We start from the raw sequence: 14,661 nt of genomic DNA, 5'->3' as shown, positions 1-14,661 counted from the left end.
ACTATGGAAATGAAATTAAATGGACTTAAATGATAATTAGACCATTTGATGAATTAGTGGATAGCTATGGATATTGTTTTGATGAAATTATGATAAATTTTAAATGTTAAAATGGTAGATGGGTAAATAAAGCTAAAATACCTTAAGAAAATGTGTTTATCTTCTTCATTTTCACATTACTCCACTGAAATTAACCATTGAAGGATAGGGTTGGTTCGGCCAAGTTTCTTTTGGTGCATGGAAGTGATTTCAAGGCCCGTTTTTAATATTTTTATGTTTTTGAGATCGTTTTAGCTTAATCTAGCTATCTCGGGGGTTAATTTGTAAAAATGTTAAAGGTTGAGGGTTATACCATAGATTTTTTTGAGAATGTTTTGATGTTAAATGATAGATTATGAATCTTTGTTGAAAAATAAACAAGTTTTGTTAAGTGATTTTTGATGAATTTTGGAATTTGGGACTAATTTGTTAAATGTGTAAATTCTAGGGTTTTATTGTGAAATGATGGTAAATATGAGTTGTTTCAAGGTCCCTTTCATCTATGGTTAATATGGATTTAGATTAAAATGGTTAGGTTTTAAGTTATAAGCTTAAAGACTAAATTGTGAAAAGTTAAAATATTTGGGGTAAATTGGTAATTTTACATAAATATGAAATGTTGATTAAATTGAATACTAGAAGTGGTTAATTGATTAAAAATGTTAGGGGTAAATTGATAATTTTACATAAATATGAAATGTGGATTAAATTGAACACTAAAAGTGGTTAATTGATTAAAATTACTTATTTAGATCAAGATAAACTACGTTTGGACTTAGATCAAGGAAAAGCTAAAGTTACAAATTTGTTCAATCATATTTCTACGCCCTAACTGTCAAGGTAAGTTCGCATGAACGATTATCGTGTTTATGTTATTTAAATTGACTGTTAATATGTTTTTTATAATGTAAATGGATCGATATATATTTAAACATATCAATGCTATGATGAATTGACGGATATCGAGTCACGGTTGAACCTTAGGAATTCACAGGATACAAATGACATGTCATTAGGGATTTCATGTTTCGGATGCTGGTCTTGAATGTTCTACCGATGACTGAGGTCCTACATTTGTTGCGGATTTTCCACAGCTCGTGTGAACAGCATCTTGTAGCTTACATTCTGATCCACAGCTCATGTGAGCAAGCCCATTTCACAGCTCATGTGAGCATTGATGTAAAGGAAATATTGCGGTTATATGTAAAGACACACTTTGTGTGAGCTTTTCGAGTATCCGAAGTAATTCTAAATGGTTCAACGGGTAAGAAAAGTATGTTAATGGATTGAATCATGATTTAATGAAAGGATTGATGAACTAAATGATGATGTATGTAAAAATAAAATTTCATATCTCATGAATGATTTCATTTATGTTATGGATGGACATACTAACTTGTGAGTTGGTGATGTTGTATAGGCTTATACTAAGCTTATGACATTGGTATTGGGTTGTACTTGTTATATGAATTATATAATGGAAATGGTAAGTTATGTTTATGTTTATACAGGCTTACTAAACACCTATTGCTTACGTAGTTTCTTTCTATTATTTTATAGATTATCGGAAGTTTGATTTGGTTGGAAGCTCGTCGGAGATCTATCACACTATTCAGCAAGCAATTTGGTAGTTTTTGAGCATTTTGGCCAAGGTTTATAATGGCATGTATATATATGGTGATTTGTAATGATATGTTGATGAATGTGTTGTTGGTACTTTGGCATGTATAAACTTGTGGAAGTTGTTTTGGTTTGGTACCATTTGATGCCTTGTAAAATTGTGTCAATTTGGTTACCTTACTATGCAAGTTGGTATGGCTCTTTATGGTATGTTTAGAATGGTATGATAATGGTCAAATTTGTGGTATGTTTTGGTAAGTAATTGAATTAGGTTATGATGCTTGAAATAAGGTAATGTTGATTTGATTTGACATATTATGTTTTGGTATATTTGAGGTGCCTTTGAGTGGCATATTGGTTAGGTGAATTAGGTGGTTTGAAATGGCATATTTATGCATGTTTTAATGATGTTTAGGTATATTGAATATGTGTTTAAATGGATTGAATGTTTAGGTATAGTTAGGTTGTGAAATGGCTTGTTTTTAGGTCAATTTTGAGTTCACACGGTCTGAGACACGGGCGTGTGACTTAGCCGTGTGATGCACACAGCCTGGTGACATGGTCGAGTGACTCAGCTGTGTGATGCACACGGCCTGGCGACACAGTCGTGTGTCATCTGAGGGTTTTAAAAGGTACAAGTCAATGAGTTACACAGCCTAACACACGCTTGGCACACGGACGTGTGGGGAAACTCAGAGAGTTACATGGCCTGGCACACGGGCGTGTGAAACGGCCGTGTGACCCTACTCAGTGAGTTACACGGGTGAGGACACAAGCTGGGACACGACCGTGTGTCCCTATTTTGAAAGTTACACGACTTAGGGCAATGTCACACGGCCCGGCTACACGGCCGTGTGACCCCTATTTTGCAATTTTCGTATCTTTTTCCTAAGCTTTTTGTTTTGTTTCAAATTAGTCCCAAATTGCTCTTAAGCTATTTTTAGGGCCTCGAGGGCTCGATTTAGGGACAATATGTATGTGAACGAATGGTTTATGATATTATTAACATGATGAATGATATGATGTTTAAATGTTTCTAATTGTACGGTAATGCTCTGAAACCCTAATCCAGCGACGGAGACGGGTTAGAGGTATTATAGTCAGAAAACTTCGGATGTTCAGTCTACCCAGCCAAAAATTGAAAGGGTCTCCCCACAAGGGTATTAAACTCTGGCCTACAAATAAGACAAAGGGGTCTATGATCTGATCTAATCCTTGTTAAATGATAAACCATGCAGTTTGAAAATTTTTGAACCGAAGCGGCATTACCTAAGGCTTGATCAAGTCTTTCAAAAGTTCTCCCTTTTTGCTAAGTAAACGAATGACCACTGAACCCCAAATCATGCAACTCATTAGACTCCACAAACTTACCAAAAGAATGACACCTTTTCCCACAAGATTTACCTCAGATTTGTCATTTGAAGAGAGAATTGCATTAAAGTCGCCAATAGCCATCAAAGGAATCGGCTCAGAAGGAACATAGGGTCTGGAATCCTCCCAAAGCATTCTCCTTTTCTTCTTACATGACTCCCATATACAAAGCAATTAAAATAAATTATGACGGGATAATGCTAAAGACTCGTGCCACAATAAACTGAGGATGATTTAGTACCACTTCCAGCCTAACCAAAATTTTCCACCCAAGCTAAATGCCACCAGAAAACCCAATAGCTTCAACCCGATGAGAATGCTGAAATCCCAACCTTGCAATAATTTCATCTGCTTTCCCACCACTCACCCTCGGCTGCAATAAGCTAATAATATCTGACTTATGCTAACTTATATTCCCTATAAATACGAGGCAACTTTGCATTCGAGCACCCCTGACAATTCCAAAAAAATCCGACAAATTTAAATCCATAAAAAAAAAATCCAGATTAAATGAAACGAACCTCATTGTCGAGAGGCATCCTTAAGACCCATCTATTTTCCGGCCTTTTTTGGTCCTTCTTGAGCTGTCTCCTTCTCGATTTGTGAGGTAATAAACTCAACCAAATTGTTAACCGAATCAGGCAAGGGGATTCGTGAAGTCGAAGATTTAAAAAGGTTCCCTCTGTCTCTAATGGTTTTGCTGAGCTTTCTACCTCTATGACCTCCACCTACTTTTTCTCCATCGATTCGCAAATCAGCAGCCACTCCTTCTCTACCCAAAAAATTCTGCTGAGCAACACCCATAACAGAACCTGGATTCGGATGCATGTTCTCCTTAAAAGTAACAGCTGAATGGTTTGAGTGATTCAAAACACCTTCTTTCAATTTGACTGACACTTCTAACAACCCTTCATACATTGTATTAAAATGGGAAGAAGAATTGGACTTAAAAGCAGCAGTTTGGGGCGTAACTGCCACTGTCACAGTCCTAAATTCGAAGGGTTTTTCGCGTGAGAATGGGAAGAAGCAGACCCCCCAGGACTGGGTTCGATTGGGCTATAGCGGCCTGAGTCAACACGGTTGGGCCATACTGCTCATGGGTCTCATTAGGGCCTTTCAGCGTTTCACCCGCCTGTATAAAAATAGTGGATCCCAATTCAGTTCCTTGGATAGGCCTTTTTCCTTGAGATTTTGAACCGACCCCACTCTAAGTTGGGCCCACACGTAAATCCATTTCCTTGGAACCCCCTTCGAGCCCCCCCTTCCGCTCTAATACTAGACTGGCCCACTCCATCCTTCTTTCCCGACAATGGACGAGCAACCCTATCTTCCCCGCAAAAATTGGCAGAATTCCCATTACTGCGCTTTACCTGGATTCCCTCTTTTCCATTAATGTTGACCAAACCGTTAAACCGGATTTGACTACCATATTCCCCTGATTGGTGGCTTCAGTCCCTCGAAAACCACTAAAATTTAACCTCTTCCTCCGCTCAACAAGCAACCACGGCCATAGGGGTTTGTCTCACTAGCAATACCGTCTTCCACCATCAAGGTATCCGTTGTATGGGTTCAACCACCAACTGCAGTTGCGCCATCATCTATACTCGGAACAATTTTCTTTGTTTTGCAAAATTCTTTGACATGTCCGTAACATCTACACGAGAAACAAACCGTAGGCGGATATTCATATTCAATTCTCTGAATAGTTCTATTGATCAATATCTATGAAACCAAAGGCTTGTCCAGATTGACATAGATCGCCATACGCGCAAATATGCCCCTTGCTTTGTTACTATTGTTGAAATCTAGTTTTGCAACCTTACCAACCATCCCTCCAATCTCCCACAAAAATTTCCCCTTGTACATGTGACCTGGAAGCCTTGGAAGATGGATCCACGACATTACAACACAAGGGAAAGGCTTTACATGATCAAAATCAATGGACCATGGCTGAATCATTTAGTATTGTCCAAAAATGATCTAGGGTCTTGAGAAAGAACTTTCTCAAAATCGTCGAAATTCTGGAACTTAGCCAAAAAATACCCATTCTCTATGTCCATTAGATGAAACGATTTAGATGGGTTACAAAGAGAATACTCTTTACTTTGGAGTGTGGTATACTCAATGTTTCAGCCTAGCATCTTAATCACCACCGTATTAGGCGATTAATAACTGATTCATTCAATCAGAGATTTCAATAGAAGGAATGCCATTAACAAAAGACTTGGTAATATCCCCTTAGAAAAAACAAAGTTATCTTCTTGATCTAAATCTATTCTCAGTGAACGCTTCTCGAATTACATTTGTTACCAAACAATCTTTCCTTCCAAGAAATTTTTAGATCCGAATCCAAATCACCTGCCACTTTCCAATGCCATCAAAGGATCTTTCCAAACTTCAGTGGAGACAATTCTTAATTTTTTTTTAAATTAGAATAATTATCAAAAATTATCAAAGAGTTTATTTTAATCTCCTTTATTATTAAAGGAATAAGTTATATAAGAATTATCCTAAAAAGCGTAGTTTTTAGGCATAAATAAAATTTAGCCACATCATTAAAATTTGAAGACATCAAATTATTATATACTCATTCATATTCAACTTATTCTCCAACTCTATTTTTAAAAACATAAATAATTAAAATAAAAAATTAAATAACATAAAAACTTTAAAACTTACACAATTCTTATTAATTTAAAATGGAAAAAGAAAAAAATCCATGGTGTACAAATTAACTTTTTAAAAAAATTGATTACACAAAATAAAAAAATATTAACTTCGAACAAGAAAAAAATAAAATGATTAAAAATTATAAAAGAAAAAATATTTATTTATAATTTAAAAATTAATTATTTTAAATAATTTAATTAAATTTAAATTAAGTTAAAAATATAATAAATATAGATAAATATATAATAATATTAAATTATCCTTTAATTTTAATGACATGATAAAATTTTATTAACACTTAAAAATTATCCTTTTTAAAATCATCCCAATATAATTTATTACCTATTATTAAAGGTTTATTGGTTGAAACGTACAGGATTAAAATCTTCCCGCCCAAACCCTCCAATCACACCCAATAAAACTAGAAAATACCCACAAAACAAAGATGAACCCCCCCCTTCGTATCATCTCTCTGTCTTACATGGCGTCTCAGAAACTAACAGAGTATGAACGTAAAAGGCTTGAAAACATCAAGAGAAATGCTGAAATGGTGGCCGCACTCAATATCCACTCAAAGGCAGCTACACTCTCTGCCGCTAACAAACGCCAAAAGTAACGAAATCCATCTTTGTTTTTGTTGAAAGCTGGACTGCAAAGCAACATGTGGCCAGCAGCATGGTTGACTGTCGAGCTTGGTGATAATGCTTTGTGTGCAAGACTGAAGCTGAACCAGATGAAGCAATCAACTTTGGATGTTTTGTTCTTTTGTAATTTAGTTTAGTTCAACTTTAACTAGTTTCCAAAGTTAGTTGGATTAAGTTTGTGATTGGATTGACGATGTAAATCTGGTATGTCAGCTTATTTTGTATTTGACTTAAGCTTGTATTAGTTTAGTTTAAGTGGGAGCAGTTATGTCATTAGGTAACTGTCAAATGAATCAAATTTGTAACTCTTTTATATATTCAAATTTTGAATGAAAAAGTAGTGTTCGATTACAATTTCTTTGAGTATTCAATTTTGTTCACTTGTTTTTGCTTTGCTTTGATTTCTTTTGCTTCGATACTTCTTGCTTCAGTTTTGCAAATTCTGTTTTGCAACTTTGTTTTCTTTTTGCTGCTGCCATTGTTCCAACAAATGGTATCATGAGCCCGAGTCTTTGAGGGGCCTTTGTATGCAATCTGTTGAGTTTAAATCAAAACCAACAGCAAGTTCAAAATTTGGTAAGATCGAAGCATCTGGATTCAGTCTAGCAGGATGAGTTTCACTCCACCACCTCCATCTGTGTTCACTGGAGAAAACTATCACATTTGGATAGTTAAAATGAAGACTTACCTCCAGGCACATGATCTCTGGAGTGTGATCGAGAATGATACTGAACCACTTCCATTGAGAGCCAATCCCACTATTGCACAGATGAGGCAACATGCTGAGGAACGAGCTAAGAAGCACAAGGCTATGGCCTGTCTGCAGAGTGGAGTGTCTGATGTGATATTCACACGCATCATGGCATGTGACACACCTAAGCAGGCTTGGGACAAGCTGAAGGAGGAGTTCATGGGGACTGACAAGACAAGGCAACAGCAGGTGATCAACCTCGGAGAGACTTTGAAAATTTGAGGATGAGGAGTGCGAGACCATCAAGCGAGACTCGAGACGGGATAATGGCCATTGTCAACAAACATTAGGCTCACGGGAGTGAACTTCACGAGAGCGAGTTGTTGAAAAGTCATTACAACTCTCCCCGAGAAATTTGAGTAAAAATCTCTTCACTTGAGGACTCGAGGATTTATCACCATTTCATTGTCTGAGCTGATAAACTCCCTGTATGCACTTGAGCAAAGAAGGGCAAATAGGCAGGAGGAGAATCCTGAAGCTGCCTTCCAGGCTAAAGCCAGTGAAGGCTCGAGTGTGAATGCAAAAGGCAAGAAGCCTTGGCACAACAAAAGGGTCAAGTCAGGAAGAGATGAAGCAAAAAGGGTGTTCCCACCATGTGTTCATTGCAAGAAGACAACACATTCAGAAAAGTATTGCTGGTTTAGGCCAGATATTCAGTGTAGAAAGTGTAAGCAGTTTGGCCATGTGGAGAAGGTGTGCAAGGGCAAACCAAAGGAGGCTGCTCTGCAACAAGCTAGACCTGCTGAGGACATTCAAGCTCAGGAGGAGCATGTGTTCACAGCAACTTGTTTTGTTGGCACAACCAAGGCCAGCAATGATTGGCTACTAGACAGTGGTTGCTCACACCATATGGCTGCAGATGAGAAGCTGTTCAAGGGCCTAGACAGAAGCTTCCACTCGAGGATTAGAATTGGAGATGGCAGGCTGATTGAGGCTAAAGGCAAGGGCAATGTGTTGATAAGCACTGGTTCAGGTAATAAGCTGATCTCAGATGTGTTTTTTGTACCTGACTTAGACCAGAATCTGCTTAGTGTTGGCCAATTAGTTGAAAAGGGCTATACATTAGTTTTTAAGGATGGTTGCTGTATTGTTCAAGACATGAATGGTCTGGAGTTAGTCACTGTCTCTATGACTGATAGGTGCTTCATGCTGGATGTTAGCCAAATAAAAAGAAAGGCATACACTAGCCTTGTTGAAAGCACTGACTTGTGGCATAGGAGACAAGGCCATGCAAATTTCAGATCCATCGATCTGCTACATAGGCTGAATTTGGTTGATGACATTTCAAAAATTGAAGTTAGTGGGAATGTTTGTGAAGTTTGTCAGCTTGGTAAGCAGGCTAGACTGCCTTTTTCTGCTGACAGTGCTTGGAGAGCTCAGAATAAGCTCGAATTGGTGCACTCTGATGTTTGTGGCCCTATGAGAACACCTTCAATCAGTGAGAACAGGTACTTTGCCCTGTTTATAGATGACTTAACAAGGTTGTGCTGGGTCTACTTCTTGAAGCAAAAGTCAGAAGTGTTTGAGGCCTTCTGCAAATTCAAGGCATATCTTTGAAAATCGGTCATTTGCAAAATTAGAGCCTTGAGGGTGATAATGGCTCGAATATGTGTCGAGAGATTTCAAAAGCTTTGTGATAGTCTTTGGGATTCACCATCACTCACACAGTCTATACTCCTCAACAGAATGGAGTTTGTGAGAGGAAAAATAGGATTTGTCTTGAATATGGCTAGGTGTCTATTGTTTCAAGGCAAGCTTCAAGCCGTTTTAATGAGGCGATCAACACCTCGGTGTATTCGCTCAATAGACCGCCAACTCGAGCAGTCAAGGATAAAACACCTTTTGAGGCTTGGCATGGAGTCAAACCTATGGTAACACATTTAAAAGTGTTTGGCTGTATATGTTATGCTCTTATTCCAGTAGAGAAGAGGACCAAGCTCGAGAGCAGGGCTACTCCAAGAATCTTTGTTGGCTACAGCAGCAACAAGAAGGGTTATAGAGTGTATGATCCTACAGCAAAGAAGGTCTTAGTCAGCAGGGATGTAAAGTTTGATGAAGAAAAAGTGTGGAATTGGAATGGTGTTGAAGCTGACATGTCTGAAATGGACCAGTTGGACTTGGTTGATGAACCTATAGAAGAGAGACCAAGTGAAGATCTTGTAGATGACATACCGATGAGGGCACGGGACTTTGGTGATGTCTATCGGAGGTGCAATGTTCTTGTGATTGAGCCCTCGGACTTTGAAGAGGCGCCAGGACGAAAGTGGATGAAAGCTATGGAAGATGAGTTAGAAATGATCAACAAAAATCGACTTGGGAGTTGGTGAGCGGACTGAACACAAGAAGGTCATTGGAGTTAAATGGGTGTACTAGGGCGATTACAATCTTGATGGCTCACTGAACAAGCACAAGGCCAGGCTTGTGGTGAAGGGCTACAGTCAGCAGTATGGTGTGGACTACTTGGAGACTTTTTGCTCCAGTGGCAAGATGGATACAATTAAGCTGCTGTTTGCTTTAGCAGCTCAGAAACAGTGGAGAGTTCACCAATTGGATGTCAAATCAGCATTCCTAAATGGTTTTCTCAAGGAGGAGATCTTCATTGAGCAACCTGAAGGTTTTGAAGTTGCTGGGCATGAAGACAAAGTGTACAAGTTAAGAAAGGCCCTCTATGGCCTGAAACAGGCACCAAGGGCCTGGTATGACAGAGTTGATGCTTATCTGACCAAGCTTGGATTTGTGAAGAGCCTTAGTGAACCTACTCTGTATGTTAAGAGGTCAGAATTTGAAACCTTGCTGATTGTCTCCTTGTATGTGGATGACTTGTTAGTGACAGGGAGCAAAGTTGAGCTCATTGATGAGTTCAAGGTCCAAATGCAGCAAGTGTTTGAGATGACAGACTTGGGGATCATGACTTACTTCCTTGGTATGGAAGTTCACCAGTCTGATCGAGGTATCTTCATCAGCCAACACTCATTTGCTTTGAAGATCCTAGACAAATTTTGCATGCATAACTGTAAAGCAGTCAGCACACCTGTGGCTCAAGGTGAAAAATTGACCAGCAATGGTGATCAGCAAAGGGTTGATGAGAGGCATTATCGAAGCCTAGTAGGTTGCTTGTTGTATCTAATGACAACTAGGCGGACATTATGTTTGGTGTTAGTCGCTATCAAGGTTCATGCATTCTTGTAATGAGGCGCATTTGAAGGCTGCCAAAAGGGTTCTTAGATACATCAAAGGCACAGCTAACTTTGGTGTAATGTTTGAAAGTGGGAAGGAACTGAAATTAGAAGGTTACTCTGATAGTGATTGGGCAGGATCCCTCGATGACATGAAGAGTACCTCTGGATACTTCTTCACACTTGGATCGGGCATGTTTTTTTGGAGTTCAAAGAAGCAACAAGCTGTTGCTTTCGATCCACAGTGAAGCGAGTACATTGCAGCAAAGAAGCAGATCAATCGAGCCATTTGGCTCAGGAAATTGCTTCAGGACATTAATGAAACACAAGCTGAAGCAACTGAAATTTGGGTGGACAATCAATCGGCAGATTGCTATAGCTAAGAACCCGTGTTTCATGGGAAAACTAAACATTTTAAGATAAAGTTACACTTTGTTCGAGAGGTGAACAAACAAAAGAGATCGACCTTGTTCATTGTAGCTCGAGGCACAATTAGGCGATATGTTGACTAAGCCCTTAGGAGCTGCTAAGTTTGAAGTATTGAGAAATGGAATTGGTATGTGTTGCTTACAGTCCAAGGAGGAGTGTTGAAAGCTGGACTGTAAAGCAACATGTGGCCAGCAGCATGGTTGATTGTCGAGCTTGGTGATAATGCTTTGTGTGCAAGGCTGAAAGTGAACCGGATGAAGCAATCAACTTTGGATGTTTTGTTCTTTTGTAATTTAGTTTAGTTCAACTTTAACTAGTTACCAAAGTTAGTTGGATTAAGTTTGTGATTGGATTGATGATGTAAAAGTGGTATGTCACTTATTTTGTATTGACTTAAGCTTGTATTAGTTTAGTTTAAGTGGGAGCAGTTATGTCATTAGGTAAGCTGTCAAATGAATCAAATTTGTAACTCTTTTATATATTCAAATTTTGAATGAAAAAGTAGTGTTCGATTACAATTTCTTTGAGTATTCAATTTTGTTCACTTGTTTTTGCTTTGCTTTGATTTCTTTTGCTTCGATACTTCTTGCTTCAGTTTTGCAAATTCTGTTTTGCAACTTTGTTTTCTTTTTGCTGCTGCCATTGTTCCAACAGTTTTTCACCCATTTTTGTTACAAAGAAAATAACGTAAAGATTGTCTTATTTTTAAATTTTTATGATTGCTTGCAGAACAAAACAAGTGAAGAAACCCAAAATGGAGAACCCGATCGTAACTCGACGGTCACCGAGAACAAGAGTTAAGCCACCGGATTCAAAGGGTTTGTCGGATAAGTTCCTAAAACCTATTATTATGATAGATGCTTTCATAGGGTATGAAAAAGAATCTAACAAACTGCTGGTTGATACAATTTTGAGTATCGCTGAGGAAACTCAAGCTGGATTTCCAGAAAATGAAGAGTTTAATGGTGCTAAAGACGTTAAAGATGGGAAATTTAGTGGTTTTAGTGAGAAAGGTACTTTGGATTCTTGCAAAAGTGAGGCTTTTGAATCACCAGTTAAAGAAGAGTTTGATGAGCATTTGGATACAAAGAAGAGTGATCCCTGGCTGAAATCAATGGATTTGAAACCAGAGAATGTAGCATGGCCAATGCCTGGAAGGATCATGGAGGTTAAGTTTTTCCCTTGTACTGGTATTAGTATGATTGCAGTGGGGAACAAAGTTGGGAATATAGCATTTTTTAATGTGGATTCTGAGGATGAAATTGATGATGGAATATATATTTATTGCCCGCATACTGGTGCTATTTCTGGGATTTCGATTCAGCGATATTCAATGTCAAAGGTACTTTGGGGTTTCAACCAAGATTTTATTTTTATTTTGTGATTTCAGGCTAACAAATTGCTAAAGGGAATGCATATATAAGATGTTTTTCTTCTTTGTTGCATTGGGATGCAGATTTATAGCAGCGGCCATGATGGCTTTATTTGATTAATGGATGCTGAGAAGGAAGTATTTGATGTGGTGCATTATTGTGATAAAACTATACATTGCCTCTCTCAACAGCCTAATGATTTGTGGAGCTTATATTTCTCGGAGGGTCGTGGAGTGTTGATTGAATGGGATGTTCGGACTGGGAAATCCAGCGGAAACTGGATGCTTCATGAAGATACTATCAACACCATAAGCTTCAATCCACAAAACGCCAACATTATGGCAACCAGTTCAACAGATGGAACTGCTTGCATTTGGGATTTAAGGAGCACGAGGTCTTGGAAACTGAAAACAATGAAGACTGCGAGCCATGGTAGGGCTGTTAACTCTGCTTACTTCTCACCCTCTGGAACCTCTCTTGCAACAACAAGGTATTAACTTCTCTTTCTTAATCCAATTTTTTAATTTTTTTTGTTGTTGTTGCAGTACAAACTGTATTGTATGTCATATTATGATTGACTTGAATGGATGTACTTTATGTTGAGATACATAGCTTCTATTATTTTGAGGATGTCTTTAGCATTAGGTGGTTCCTAAGATGTTACCTTGTTTATTTACTGTATCCTCCTTTTGGCATTTTTATGTAGATAGATGTTTTTCTAACATTTGTTCAATTGGTTCTAATCTTTTTTCTCATTTAACATAGTTTGGACAACAATGTCGGTATAATAAGTGGATTCAATTATGAAGACACTTCTATGATATACCATGATAATTCAACAGGAACTTTGAATCTTAGTTTCAGGTAGGCTTTTTGCCTGTCTTTCGTGTTCTTCTCAAAGTAATCTACTTGCTTGATGTTCTGTTGTGTATGGTTGAGTGTTTTTCATTTTGGAGTAAGCAGAGGTATATGGGGGTGGGATGATTCATGCATATTCATTGGCAACATGAGAAAAGGTATTGATGTAATCTCTCCAGTTCAAAGAACAAGTGTAATGACATTACAGAGTCCACAATTGCCTGCAATTCCCTGGAGATTTGATGCACATCCATATGAAGTTGGGATGTTAGCAGCAGCCACCAATGGGAGTGGAGTTTGCCTGTGGACACCATGATAGAAAAATCTGTGCTTTGCACTTGCTACCCAGTGTTTTTGTCTCAACTTGTTAGCCGACTTTATCATAATATATCTGATTTTCTTTTGGGTTTGCGGAGGGGAATGGCAACAGCGGGGCTTGAACCCTGATTTTTGGATGCCAACAAGGAACTTAACTACTCTTATGTTGTTGGCAATATATCTGATTCTTGTATCTTTTTTGTTATTGACAATAGTATGCTAGATTTTGTGAAGGGGACCAAAAAGCAAAGTTAAGCATAGGATTTGGGTTGTATTTCTTAATTCCTAATTAGTATAGGGTTTAGAAATACATTGGAGTTTCAGCCATTATCATGAATGAAAAATATACTCGATGATAATAACAAGATTTGAATCTTTTTCTTTTTGGTAGAAAGAAAATGGAGTCAATTACACTTAACCAGTTTTGAATCTTTTTTTTTTTTGGTAGAAAGAAAATGGAGTCAATTACACTTAACCAGAAACAACATTAGAAATAGATAGTAGAGGAGAATTATCTAATCGAATTTGATCAACAACTCTAGTAAGAGCAATATGACACACGGGGCCCAAACGGAAACTCTTTTATTTGACTAGTCAGGATATGGGGGGCAAAGTTCGGTTCTCTTGGAATTTGCTTAATGACCACTTGCCAATTATGTTTGCATAATTCTTGGATACGTAATACCAAATCTCTATTCGCATGTTCTTTAAAATCCCTATGGATACTTTCAATGGCCTGAGCCCAGTTAGTCTCAAGAATAATTTCCTTCCAGTTAAAGTCCTATGCAAGGTGAAGACCATCATAAATAGCTCAAAGTTCAGCTTGTTCAACACTGCATCTTCCAATATTTTGTTATGCGCCTTGGCGTAGGATCTAGTCACAGATCTAGATAAGAAAGAATTTTTGCTTCGACCTATGGTTACTTAGAAGGCAGATTTGTCCTTGACTGAACTTCCTCTCAAAATAACATTTCTTTTTTATAGAATAATTGCTTATCTCTTTATTTCGTATTGATAGCCCTTTATAGACTATTAATAACAAAGAAAAGAGTCCTAATAGAATTCCTAACCTAGAGTTTATGAATGAAATAAAAACCTAATATAACAGAGAAAATAAGTAAAACTAAAACTCTTAATAAAACCTGATATAATAAATAAATAAAACTAAAATTCCTATTGCAATAAAAGCATTCATATCATTACTCCCCTTCTCGGAGTTGAGCTTGTCCTCAAGCTCAAATTCAGAATAAACTTTAGAACTTACCCAAAATCATCTATCTCATCATCATCATCATCATCATCATCATCATCATCATCATCATCTTGCTTGCCTTCAACATTTGGTACTTCTATCCAAAATAACATTTTACATTTGTGTTCCATGGAATAAGACTCGTCACAATTATAACACA

General features: G+C 37.7%; 1 long non-coding RNA gene and 1 pseudogene across 1 annotated transcript; one reads left to right on the top strand and one right to left on the bottom strand.

Moving 5' to 3' along the window:
- Window positions 1-3,069: 3,069 nt before the first annotated feature.
- On the bottom strand, window positions 3,070-4,242 carry LOC105774868 (uncharacterized). The gene is made up of 2 exons (XR_001127584.2): window positions 3,552-4,242; window positions 3,070-3,482 (listed from the first exon to the last, which is right to left on the bottom strand). It is a non-coding gene; the product is annotated as an uncharacterized LOC105774868 (long non-coding RNA).
- A 7,193-nt stretch (window positions 4,243-11,435) lies between these two features.
- Window positions 11,436-13,472, top strand: LOC105774611 (uncharacterized; annotated as a pseudogene).
- Window positions 13,473-14,661: the final 1,189 nt, after the last annotated feature.

Source organism: Gossypium raimondii, chromosome 6 (genome assembly GCF_025698545.1).
Source record: "Gossypium raimondii isolate GPD5lz chromosome 6, ASM2569854v1, whole genome shotgun sequence".
NCBI lineage: Eukaryota > Viridiplantae > Streptophyta > Magnoliopsida > Malvales > Malvaceae > Gossypium > Gossypium raimondii.
This window is presented reverse-complemented; position numbering and strand designations above follow the sequence as displayed.